The following is a 13549-nucleotide window of genomic DNA, read 5'->3' on the forward strand; positions in this document are numbered from 1 at the left end:
CTCGGATGATCGAGTGCACATAAGGTCATAACAAACCATGCACAATGTTGATCAGCCTCAAAAAACCTTCCATGTTGTAGAAGCAGCAAAGGTTATGTACCCAGTTTGTTGTCCATTGCCAACATGTGGTAGCTTAATTTAAATCGGATTTTTACTACTAATACTAGTCAATTTCTCCTGGTTTTGTACATGGGGGGTGTGGGGTGGGGGGAGTATTTTAGGCTCTTCCCCATGTTGGATTTGGAGGCAGGGACAGCATATCATCAGTTAGGATGGTGGTGGAGGGGGGCGGGGGTGTGGGGCTGCTGCCTCCACCAAAATTAAATCCGGGGCGGTAAACACCAGAAAGCTAGTTATGGAAGGATAATGCTGTAGCCTGTCTTTACTCAGTTTCATATTTATTGTGCAGAGTAAAAGGATTACAAATATGTAGCTCCTCAACCAAAACCCTACCCTAGTCTCAGTAAGTGTCTACTTATAAATGCTCAAGTAAGAGCCTGCATATAATCAAACAACTGATACACGATTAACAGATTAACATTCCCACCCCACCGCCAATTCAGGTCCTTAAGTGGGCAATTAATGTCCAGTAAAGGGCTTCACCCCACCGCCGCCGCAATTAACCCAGCGGTGGGCGGGCCTGTCGACGCACAACGAGCACGCCAAGCAAACCTGCGCAGGATTGCTTCCCGACTCCGGAGTGGGGATGGGGGTAGTGGTCCCTCGTTAAAAGTGCCTGAATGAGGGACCTGGCATCAGGAATGGGGGGTGCCCGCTGAGAACCACCCCCTGCCTGTGCTGCCAACTCCTCTACACCCCCTCCCCCCATGACCCCCACCCCGCAAGACCCCTCCGGCTGTGACCTACCTGTGGTCTTGGTCCAGTGCCGCTCTTTGGCCTTGGATGGGTGCTCCGCTGCCAGCAGCCACCACCTCCGTGGTGGGGCTGCTCAGTTAAAGAGTTACTGGGCTCTGATTGGTCGGCAGCCCTTGGAGGGTGGGACTTCCATCACCAGGATCCTTGTTCCCGTGGAAGGCCTGCCACTGTCTAGTTGACACTTGGCTTGGCGGGCCTCCCACAGATGGGGTGACAGGGAGTTCTCAGCGCCCTTTTTGCCAAAGGTGGAGAGCCCCATCACCCGGATAAAATCCCAGCCAGGCTGTCAAGACAAAGTGTAGTATTCAGGTCAAACGGGCCTCGGGGATGGGGGGATAATTAGATTCAGTTGGAGGGAAAAGGGAGGAGAAGCGATGAGAAGAGAGCAAGCAGGAGAGGGAACTATGGAGAAAGGAGGAAAGAAGGAAAGGAGAGGGGTAGAAGTGGTGTGGAGGAAGGGTGGCATGGGGGTGGAGAGGAGGCATGGGGTGGAGGCGAGTCAAGAGCGGTAGAGGGAAAGGAGAAGAAGAGGAGGAGAGAGAGCAGAGGAATAAGAAGAGGAAGGGAGAATGGGAGAAATGTGAGGTGCAGCAGGGGTGGGGAAGAGAAGAGTAGGGGTGATGTCCAAGGAGGAGAGTGACAGAGAGGTGAGGGGTTATGAGGAGGGTGAAACTTGTGATGACGGGGAAACCCTGACAATGTCTGGGAAAGTCTCTCAACAGGGTTGTGTTCTGAAATATCATCTCGACAGTGGCAGGCTGCCTTTCCACCCACCAGTCCAATATTCCCTGCAGCAGGAAGAGGAGGGGAAAGATGTACTTGATTGTCAACTGATAGAAATAGCAGAAGATGATGCAGTGTATGCAGAGGCTAATGTGATAGAAATTAGATGACATGGTTCTTAACCTATCTTGTTTTTAGCCTCAGCTGCATATGTTAATTCACACTGTCCTGTTCAGATAGCTCCAACCTGTAATTCATTTGTTTTCTAAGCGAAAACATTTTCTTAAAAAAAAATTTAAAAATCCAGAAATAAAGAGAATTGTATTACAGATGATCATCTTTAAATGCTGTTTTTTATGAAAAGAGATATTGATGGTGATACTCACTTTTGCAATAAATAATGTAATAATGGACAGTGCATTGCTTAATGAAATATTTAAATTCTGTGAAATATGTTTTTTCATCCGAACTGCATTTTTCTTAATATTATGCATTGTATAAAAACCAAGTGGAGAATGATGATTTAAACTAAAGTAAATGCTTATCTCAGACATTGTAAAAATGATTGATTCCACTGAGTATTATGCAAGTAGCTCAGCTGTCCTTTGTTTTTTTTCTGTTTTCTGTTGTATTCTGTCTTTAGTAGAATCGTTAACAATTTGATTCATTCATAAAATAATATGTGGGCATATAGGTGCTATTTTATTTCACTTTAACAGCAATAAAAGAAGCTCAGGCTTCCTGATGCTGACTCAGTATTCTTTCAAATCTCTCCATGGCCTCACCCTTCCCAATCTCTGTAATCTCCTCCAGCCCTACAACCCTCTAAGACATCTGTGTTCCTCCAATTCTGGCCTCTTCAGCATCCCAATTTTAATTGCTCCACTATTGGTGGACATGCCTTCAGTCACCAAGGCTCTGGAATTCCTTCCCTAAACCTCTCTGCCTCTCTTACCTTCTTTTTAAGACACTCCTTAAAACCTAGAATTGCTGGAAATACTCAGCAGGTCTGGCAGCATCTGTGGAGAGAGAAGCAGAGTTAATGTTTCAGGTCAGTGACCTTACATCAGAACTGGCAGAGCCAGAAACATAAAAGGTTTTAAGCAAGTAAAAAGCAGGGGTGGGGTAAGAGATAACAAAAGATAAGGTGTTGATAGGACAAGGTCACAGAGAATAACTGACCAGTAGGTCATGGAGCAAAGGCAAACGGTGTGTTAATGGTGTGGTGAAAGACAAGGCGTGAGTACAGAGAGGGTGTTAATTGACAGAAAACTGAACAGCCTGGCCCCAAGCACAAACATGAAAAAACAGTGGGTAGGCACAGTAGAAACAAACTAAACAAACTAAAATAAAATAATTTATGCTGCCAGACCTGCTGAGTGTTTCCAGCATTTCTTGTTTTTATTTCATATTTCCAGCATCTGCAGTATTTTGCTTTTACTCCTTAAAACCTACCCCTTTGACCAATCTTTTGGTCATCTGCCCTAATATCTCCTTATGTGGCCCCGTGTCAAATGCTGTCGGATAAGCACCTGTGAGGTGCCTTGGGACATTTTACTATGTTATAAGTGGTATGTAAATAAAAGTTATTGTTGCTGTTGTTTATTTATATGCAAGTTTACTGAATCTGAGGCGAACTGGCTATTATCTTTCGCACTTTTTCAACCTTAATCTCTTACTCGTATATGTGTGTAAGTGAATAATCAACTACTTTTTCACAGACAACAGTATTGCTTTCCTCAAGTAGACAAGTCAGTGTCAGCCCTTATACACAGTAGTGTACAGTAGATAAAATTTTTCTTTGTTTGCTTGTATTGGTTGTTGATTGTTCATACAGCATAGGCCACATGAAAGAAGAGTTTTACTGCAATGGAAATACATTTCTTGTAAACATCCTGGGCTAATAATCCAATAGCCCCCGAAAATGGCTGCAGATATTGCAATGCGCTATTAACCCACGCCGTTCAAATTAATGCAGACAGTATGCAAACTTTGTGCTGTCACTCATTTAAATGACAGTTATGTGCGGCCCAGCGTGAAATGCGATGTTGTGTGGTTGCATGCCTCAGCAGGGGCACAAGTTCATGAGAGGCTGGCACCACTTAAAAGCTATCTACACTACTTAAAAGCCAAACTACATCTCTTAAAGACGAGGTGAATTCTGGCTGCAGCAGGTACTGCAAATCATTGGAGAAGCATTTCTGAAATATAGAAGTGTAAAGATGGCACCAATGGCAGACAACAGCTCCCAAATGTTTTGATGCAGCATTTGAAGCCACAGGAGGTGGATAGGAGGAGAAAGGCTTCAGAACTAGCCACGTCCCTAGCCAAGCTGTTCCAGTACAACCTCAACACTGGCAGCTACCCACCAATGTGGAAAATTGCCCAGGTATGGCTTGTCCACAAAAAGCAGGGCAGATCCAATCCCGCCAATTACTGTCCAATCAAGCCTACTCTCAATCATCAGCGAAATGATGGAAGGTGTAATCAGCAGTACGATCGATTGGCATTTACTCACCAATGCCCTGCTCATCATACTTTAGGTTCTGCCAGCACCACACAGCACCAGACTTCATTACAGTCTTGGTTCAAAGATGGACAAAAAGTTGCATTCCAGAGGTGAAGTGAGAGTGGCTGCCCTTGACATCAAGGCACCAATTGACTGAATGTGGCATCAAGGAGCCCAAGTGAAATTGAAGTCAATAGGAATCAGGGGAAAACTCTGCACTAGCTGGAGTCATACCTAGTATAATGGAAGAAGGTTGTGATTGTTGGAGACCAATCATCTCATCCTCAGGACATCGTTGCAGGAGTTTCTCAGGGTAGTGTCCTAGGCCCAATCATCTCCAGATGCTTCATCAATGACTTTCCCTTCATCATAAGTTCAGAAGTTGGGATGTTCCTGATGATTGTGCAATGTTCAGTTCAATTTGTAACTCCTCAGACAACGCCCACATGCAGCAAGCCGCGATAACATTCAAGCTTGGGCTGATGAGTGGCAAGTAACATATGAGCCACACAAGTGCCAGGCAATGACCATTTCCAACAAGAGAGAATCTCACCATCTTCCCTTGGCATTCAAAAAAGAAAGGCTTGCATTTATATAGCACATTTCATGACCACCAGACATCTCAATGCATTTTACAACCAATGAAGTACTTTTTTGAAGCATAGTCACTGTCGTAATGCAGGAAATGGCATTACCATCGCTAAATCCCCCACCATCAACCTGGGGGTTACCTTTGATCAAAAACTTAACTGGACCAGCCATATAAATACTGTGGCTGCAAAAGCAGGTCAAAGGCTGGGAATTCTGTGGCGAGTAACAGACCTCCTGAGCCTGTCCACCATCTGCAAGGCACAAGTCAGGGGTGTGCTGGAATACTCTCCACTTGCCTGGATTGATAAGAGATATCATAGTTAAGGATCCTCTAGGGGGTAGCGATCACAACATGGTAGAATTTCTAATTCAATTTGAGGGCGAGCAACTCGGGTCTCAAACCAGTGTCCTCAACTTAAACAAGGGCAATTTGGCAGAGATGAAGAAAGAGTTGTCTAAAATGGGCTGGGAAAATAGACTAAGGGGAAGGTCAGTGGATCAGCAGTGGAAGACATTTAAGTCGCTATTTCATAACGCTCAGCAAAAATTTATCCCGGTCAAAAAGAAAGACTCGATGAGAAGGATGAACCAGCCGTGGTTAACAAAGGTGGTCAAGGAGAGTATCTAATCAAAAACTAAGGCATACAAAGCGGCGAAAACTAGTCGTAGGCCAGAGGATTGGGAATTTTTTAGTAACCGACAGCGGATGACTAAAAAGCTAATAAAGAGGGAGAAAATTGATTATGAATGTGAGGTCATCCATAAATGTGAGGTTATCCAATAAATGTGAGGTTATCCACTTTGGTTGTAAAAACAGAAAGGCAGATTATTATCTGAATGGTGATAGATTGGGAAAGGGGGAGGAGCAACAAGACCTGGGTGTCCATGTACGCCAGTCGCTGAAAGCAAGCACTCAGGTGTAGCAAGCAATTAGGAAGGCAAATGGTATGTTGGCCTTCATTGCAAGAGGATTTGAGTACAGGAGCAAGGATGTCTTACTGCAGTTAGACAGGGCCTTGGTGATACCACATCTGGAGTATTGTGTGCAGTTTTGGTCCCTTATCTGAGGAATGATGTTCTTGCCATGGAGGGAGTGCAAAGAAGATTTACTAGGCTGATTCCTGGGATGGCAGGATTGACATATGAGAGAGATTGGGTTGACCAGGAGTATATTCACTAGAATTTAGCAGAATGAGAGGGGATCTCATAGAAACCTATAAAATTCTAACAGGACTGGACAGACTAAATGCAGGGAGGAAGTTTCCGATGGCTGGGGAGTCCAGAACCAGGGGTCACAGTCTCGGGAAACAGGGTATGCCATTTCTTCACTCAGAGGGTGGTGAACCTGTGCAATTCTCTATCGCAGAAGGCAGTGGAGGCCAAGTCATTAAATATATTGAAGAGGGAGATAGATATATTTCTTAATGCCAAAGGGATCAAGGGATATGGGAAAAAAGCGGGAACCGGGTACTGAATTAGACGATCAGCCATGATCTTTTTTGAATGGCGGAGCAGGCCCGAAGGACTGAATGGCCTATTTTCTATATTTCTATGAAATTAAATTGGCAAGAAATATAAAAACAAACAGCAAGAGCTTCTACAGGTATATAAAAAGAAAGAGAGTAGTTAAAGTGAACGTGGGATCTTTGGAGGATGCGACTGGAGAATTGCTAGCGGGGAACAGGGAAATGGCAGATAATTTAAACCAATATTTTGCATTGGTCTTCACAGTGGAGGACACAGTAAACATCCCACAGATATCAGATAAGCAAGGAGCTAGTGGGAGGAAAGATCTTGTAACAGTCTCTGTCACGAGGGGCAAAGTATTTGACAAACAAATGGGACTAAAGTCAGACAAGTGGCCAGGACCTGATGGCTTTAAAGGAAGTGGCTGCAGAGATAATGGAGGCATTGGTCGAAATATTCCAGAACTCACTGGATTCCGGGAGGGTGCCAGCAGATTGGAAAACCGCTAATGTGACACCCCTGTTATAGAAGGGAGGGAGACAAAAAGCAGGAAATTATAGGCCAGTCAGCCTTACATCTGTCGTTGGGAAAATGCTAGAGTCCATTATTAAGGAAGAAATAGCAGGGAATTTAGAAAAGTTTAACGCAATCAAACAGAATCAACATGGTTTTGTGAAAGGGAAATCTTGTTTGACAAATTTGCTCGAGTTCTTTGAAGATATAACAAGCAGAGTTGATAAAGGCGAACCTGTAGATGTAGTGTATTTGGATTTCCAGAAGGCCTTCGATAAGGTGCCACATAAAAGATTATTGCACAGGATAGGACCTCACAGTATTGGGAGTAATGTATTAGCATGGATTGAGGATTGGTTAACTCCCAGGAGACAGAAAGTCAGGATTAATGGGTCTTTTTCAGGTTGGAAAGACATAACTAGTGGAATGCCACAAGGATCAGTCCTCGGGTCACAATTAATTACTATCTATATTAATGACTTGGAGGAGGGGACAGAGTGTAATATATCCAGATTTGCTGATGATACAATAATAGATGGGAGGGCATGTTGTGATGAGGGCATAAGGAATCTGCAAGGGGATATAGATAGGTTGAGTGAGTGGGCAAAAACTTGGTAGATGGAGTTTAATATAGGAAAGTGTGAGGTCATGCACTTTGGTAGGAAGAATCAAAAGACCGACTATTATTTAAATGGAGAGAGACTCCAAAAAAGTGCAGCACAGAGGGATCGGGGTGATCTTGTGCAAGTTAGCAAGCAGGTGCAGCAAGTAATTAAGAAGGCATATGGAATTTTGGCCTTTATTGTTAGTGGGTTGGAATTTAAAAATAGGGAAGTCTTGTTACAACTGTACAGGGTGTTGGTGAGTCTGCACCTGGAGAACTGTGTACAGTTTTGGTCCCCATATTTAAGAAAGGATATACTAGCATTGGAGGCAGTTCAAAAGAGATTCACTAGGCTGAATGCTGGGATGAAGGGGTTGACGTATCAAGAAGGGCTAAACAAGTTCGGCTTTTATTCATTAGAGTTTAGAAGAATGGGGGTGATCTTATTGAAACGTACAAGACTCTTAGGGGGCTTGCCAGGGTAGATGTTGAGAAGATGTTTCCAATAGTGGGGGAATCTTGAACTAGGGACATAGTTACAGAATAAGGGGACACTCATTTAAAACTGAGATGCGAAGAAATTTCTTCTCTCAGAGGGTAGTGAATGTCTGGAATTCTCTACCCCAGAGAGTTGTGGAGGCTAGATCACTGGAAGTATTTAAAGAGGAGGTAGATAGATTTTTGAAATATCGGGGAATTGAGGGCTTTGAGGAGCTGGCACGAAACAAGAGTTGAGGTCTGGGGCACATCAGCCATGATCTTATTAAATGGCAGGGCAGGCTTGAGAGGCCAAATGGCCCCTATTTCTTATGTTCTTATGAGTGAAGCTCCAACAACACTCAAGAAGCTTGACACCATCCAGGGCAAACCTTGATTGCTACCCCAGCCATCACCTCAAACATTCACAAGAACACAAGAAATAGGAGCAGGAGTAGGCCAATATGGCCCATCGAGTCTGCTCCACCATTCAAAATGATCATGATTGCTCTTAGGCTTCAACTCCACCTTCTTGTCTGCTCGCCATATCCCTTGATATCCTGAGAGATCAAAAATCTGTCTATCACAGCCTTAAATGTATTCAGCGATGGAGCATCCACAACCCTCTGGGGTAGAGAATTCCAAAGATTTACAATCCTTTGAGTGAAGTAATTTCTCTTCATCTCAGTCCTAAATGATCAGCCTGTTATCCTGAAACTGTAACCCCGTGTTTTAGATTCCTCGATCAGCAAAAACAATCTCTCGGGGCCTACCCTATCCAGCCCTTTCAGAATCTTGTATGTTTCAATGAGATCGCCTCTCAGTCTTCTTAACTCCAGATCGTATAAGCCCAATTTACTCAGCCTCTCATCATAGGACAACCCCCTCATCCCAGGGACCAATCTAGTGAACTTCGCTGTACTGCCTCAAATGCAAGTATATTCTTAAATGTGGAGACTAAAATTGCACACAGTATTCCAGGTGTGGTCTCACCAAAATCCTGCACAATTGCAGCAAGACTTCCTTATTTCTGTACTCCAATCCCCTTACAATAAAGGTCAACATGCCATTTACCTTCCTAATTGCTTGCTGTACCTGCATTCTAACTTTCTGCGTTCCTTGTACAAGCAGCCTCTAGTCTCTCTGAACATCAAAACTTACAAGTTTCACACCTTTTAAAAAATATTCTTCATTTCTATTCTTATGACCAAAGTGAATAACTTCACACTTCATTACATTATACTCCATCTGCGAGCTTGTTGCCCACTCACTTAACCTGTCTGTATCTCTTTGCAGCCTCTCTGTGTCCGCCTCGCAGCATACCTTCCCACCTATCTTTGTATCATCAGCAAACTTAGATACATTACTTTCTGTCTGTTCATTTAAGTCATTAATATAGATTGTAAATAGCTGAGGCGTGGCACTGATCTTTATGGCACTCCACTATTTACTGCCCACCAACTGGAAAATGCCCCGTTTCTGCCCACTTTCTGCTTCCTGTCTGTTAAGCAGTCATGCTAATATATTACCCCCCAATCCACAAGCCCTTATCTTGCCTATTAACCTATCAAATGCCTTTTGGAAATCCAGGTATACTACATCTATTGGTTCCTCTTTATCTCCCATCATAGTTACATCCTCAAAAACTGGAATAAATTTGTCAAACAGGATTTCCCTTTTGTAAAACCATGTTGACTTGTTCAAATCATTCTGTGTTGTTGTAAGTGCATTGTTAAGACTTTCTTAATAAAAGATTCCAGCATTTTCCCAAAGACTGATGTTAGGCTAACTGGCCTGTAGTTCCCTGTTTTCTCTTTCCCTCCTTTCTTGAAAAGGCGTATAACATTTGACAACTTCCAATCTGATGGGACCCTTCCCGAATCTAAGGAATTTTGGAAAATCATTGTTAGTACATCCATTATCTCTGCAGCTACCTCTTTTAGAACCCTAGGACCATCAGGTCCTGGAGATTTGTCAGATTTTAGTCCATTATGTTTCTCCAGTACAGACAGGGAGAGATGTATATGTGTTTTCCTGTCCTTATCTTCTCTCTAGTCACTTTTAATGAAATGTTCTTTTAAAAAATCGCATTTCATTCCACTGGGTGTGGAGGTGTCATGCAGACCCCCACCTGCCAAGAATGAGGCATATTAATTTTGTCATATGAACATTGATATTAAACTGTTACTGGAGGAAGAAATGACTTGTTAAAGAGATCACCAGACCTTTGACTGGAGGGCATTTGCATACTACAAGATGGTGTTTGTGGAAACAAAGCACTATTCCCTGATTCAATTAACCCAAATGGATTTTGATCACCAGACATTGAAAGTGTAAGGAAGCGCATTCCAGGGACTGCTAAGATTATACAATCCACAAATGCAGGAGTGGTTAAGCCAGTTGACTGACATGACTGACCTGCTGGCCAACTTGGAGTTGAATTGTGCCACACAAAAAGGAACAGACGGGAGTTTGCAACTGACGCTGGAACAAGGAAGCCTCTATCTCCCTCTCGCTTTCTCCCAAGCCACAGGACCCACGGAAGACACGTAAACCTCAAGAGAGAAAAGACTCCTACATCAAAACAAGTTGAAGCATGAACTGGGGCCCCAACAAATAGCAGGACTTATCGGCAACCAAAGACTCCACATTGAACTCAAAGGATAGTAAATAACTAATAGATATTGCCTCAAACTTTTCCCCTATTTCTGTCTCCATCTGTGTGTGTGTTTATCGCATATGCATGCTAGTATGGTCACGTCGCATATTCATAGTCGTTAACCGGATTAGAGTTTAAGATTAATAAACTTCCAACTTTCTTGTTTAAATCTAAGGAAATCTTTTTGATTTCTTTGCCTTACAATTGGAGCAGTGAACAAGGATTCACTGAGGGGGAGCTAAAACCACTGGATCCCTTCTTACCTGGTCATAACCTCTAGTTAATCTCAGGGTACAATAAATAAATAAAGCAAATGACAGAGTCTGGATAAGATGTTTACATTGAGATAAGTAAGAATGGAACCACTTGTGTACATTCCCACAGAGAATGAACACAAGAGAAGAGACGATGGATGAGGACAAAGTACTTTCCTACTAAATTCTGTTAAGAGATAAAGGCGCGATAACATACAACAGTCAGAGTCACAAAGTTGTCACTGGTGACTTTGACTGGGGCTGTTTCAGTGCTGGGGGCAAGGCACATGCCAGACTTATGGGATTTGAGCAGGGAATTGCAGTATAAGTGAGCAGGGAACCGAGTGTGATGACAAGTTCAATGAACTTCGAGAGAAAAGGGAACTTAGAGGTGAGGCATTGGTTGAAGTATATTAATTTTGGCCTAAAGATTACCCTTATCTTTAGGGCTAAGAAAAATAAATACTTCAGTCTTACGAATGTGTAATAGTGGAAGTTTGTGAAGACATGAAATTTGTTTATTCATAGCGTTTGTATTGAAATCATGAAATGCTTTTCGTCCCAGTTTTCGGAAATAAAGTTTTTTTTTCCATATGCAAATTATTTTTTGCTTGTTGACTGGCTACAAAGTAGTTAAATAGTTAAGAGCAGACCTGGGTGGTGGTGGTGGAGCAGCCAGCACCAATCTCTGAGAAATGCTGCAGCTGACAGAAGTATTGAGTATCTGGGACCCCAGAGGCCATTGCAGAATAGGAGACAGAAACTGTCCGCATCATAGCCACAATAATATACTACTCCAGGGTCAGCGTGACTGAGAGGGCTTAGGCTAAGTTGTGAGTTTATCACTGACATATGCCAACTGCTGTAATCGGACCTGAAGTCACAGAGAGCAATTAGGACTGGTGGTTGAACTTACAGCAGCATTGAACTTCGATTCAGCAGGCCTCTCTGTTGCTCTTCTGTGAATAGTCTGACTTCCTCTAATTTGCTGTCCAAGAATGTGACAGATGCTCTGTTTTCAAATGCAGTCATCTGTATATAATTCCCTAGCAGCAGCATAGAAGAAAAAGGCATTTTCCCCTCAATGCCAACTTTCCAAAGATACAAGATGCTATTCCATGTACCCATGTGGCCATCCACAAGCCTGCAAGCTACACTATGACATAGAGATGGGGATAAATTTTTTGATGCAGCAAGTTGTTATGATCTGGAATGCAGTGCCTGGAAGGGTGGTAGGAGCAGAGTCAATAGTAACTTTCAAAAGGGAATTGGATAAATAGTAGAAGGGGAGAACACTGAGGGCTATGAGGAAAAAGCAGGGGAGTGGGACAAATTGAATAATTCTTTCAAAGAGTTAGCACAGACACAATGGCCTCTTTCTATGCTGTATGATCGTATGATAAATGAGCAGAAGGGATGTTCTCCATGTAGTTGACATTTGACACTGAGAATCATGCAAATGAACAGCAGGAACTCTAAATTCCACAGTGTCTTTTGCACATCTAAAGCACTGTCTAGGCAACTGTGCCAGATCCAGCTAGGCATTTTTTCATGGTGAAATTGTCATCAGAAGTGGCACTGGACTCTTCCTACACCCACATGTCTTCCAAGCAGATGTCATTAAAAGACTGAGGTGGGACTGATCATGTCATCCATCCTGACACCCACTATTACCACCTCAGTTGCAATGTACAGCAACATGAAGCTGGGCTGCATACTCAGCAACATCTAAAGGAACAGCTGCCACAAGACCAAGGGCCTGTATTCTGTCTTCTCCCCATATTTAGCTCACCTTTTCATGGTGATAGTGGAATGATAGAGCTGGGTGTCATCAGTTACATGTTGAATCTATTTGCCCATGGTTAATCTCAGGGTACCACAAATAAATAGAGCAAATGAGAAAGTCATGGATAAGCTGTTTACATTGAGATAAGTGGGAATGGAACCACTTGAGTACATTCCCACAGAGAAGGCACACAAGAGGAGAGACGATGGATGAGGACGGAGTGCTTTCCTACTAAATTCTGTCAAGAGATCAAGGAGTGATAACATACCACAGAGTCACAAAATTGTCGTTGGTGACTTTGACTGAGGTTATTTCAGTGCTGGGGGTAGGGCAAATGCTAGACTGATTGGATTTGAGCAGTCAATTGAAGTAGAAGTGATCAGGGAACTGAATGTGATGACAAGTTCAATGAATTTCACGAGAAAAGGGAACTTAGAGATGGAGCTTAGAGGTGAGGCATTGGTTGGAGAATATTAATTTTGGCCTAAAGATTACCCTTGTCTTTAGGGCTAAGAAAAATAAATATTTCAGTATTACTAGTGTGCAATTGCTTTCCTCTTTACTAAGCATCCATCCAGTGACATCCACATGATTGATTCATTAGTGTTGGTGAGGAGGAATTACTTAGTGTGAAACAGAGGATGTGTAATGTAGATGAGGATGTTGATAAGGAGACAGCTATAGCTGTCTGTACTGACAAAATGTGTGCCCTCAGAGGGGGAACAATGAGAGCCAGCTTTGATATCCTGCATTTAAAAAAAAAATGCTCACAAAGGCTGTTAATGAGGTGTCATTAGCAACATGCGTTAGATGGTGGCTCAGATGGAGGAACATAAAACTTACAGCTGTGGTGCCATATTGAATGTCTGAATCGTTCTGCAGTTGAGCCTGGAGCAGGTGTCAATTTCAGTACAATCTGCAGCAGGTCATGAAGGTCATGAACCAGACTCTTTTGGCAGTGTCATGCAGGCCCCCACCTGCTGAAAATGAGGCATATTAATTTTATCATATGATCATTAATTTTAAACTGTTGCTGGAGTGAAGAAAGGACTTGTTAAAAAAATCACCAGACACTTGGCTGGAAGAACAT

The 13549-nt window shown here is 42.9% G+C and overlaps 1 protein-coding gene across 1 annotated transcript in view; it reads left to right on the forward strand.

Moving 5' to 3' along the window:
* pcdh15b (protocadherin-related 15b) overlaps nucleotides 1-13549 on the forward strand; it is an 843531-nt gene that overhangs the window by 428398 nt on the left and 401584 nt on the right. The window lies entirely within an intron of this gene.

The sequence above is a fragment of the Heterodontus francisci genome, chromosome 20 (assembly GCF_036365525.1).
Source record: "Heterodontus francisci isolate sHetFra1 chromosome 20, sHetFra1.hap1, whole genome shotgun sequence".
In the NCBI taxonomy this organism is placed as follows: Eukaryota; Metazoa; Chordata; class Chondrichthyes; order Heterodontiformes; family Heterodontidae; genus Heterodontus; species Heterodontus francisci.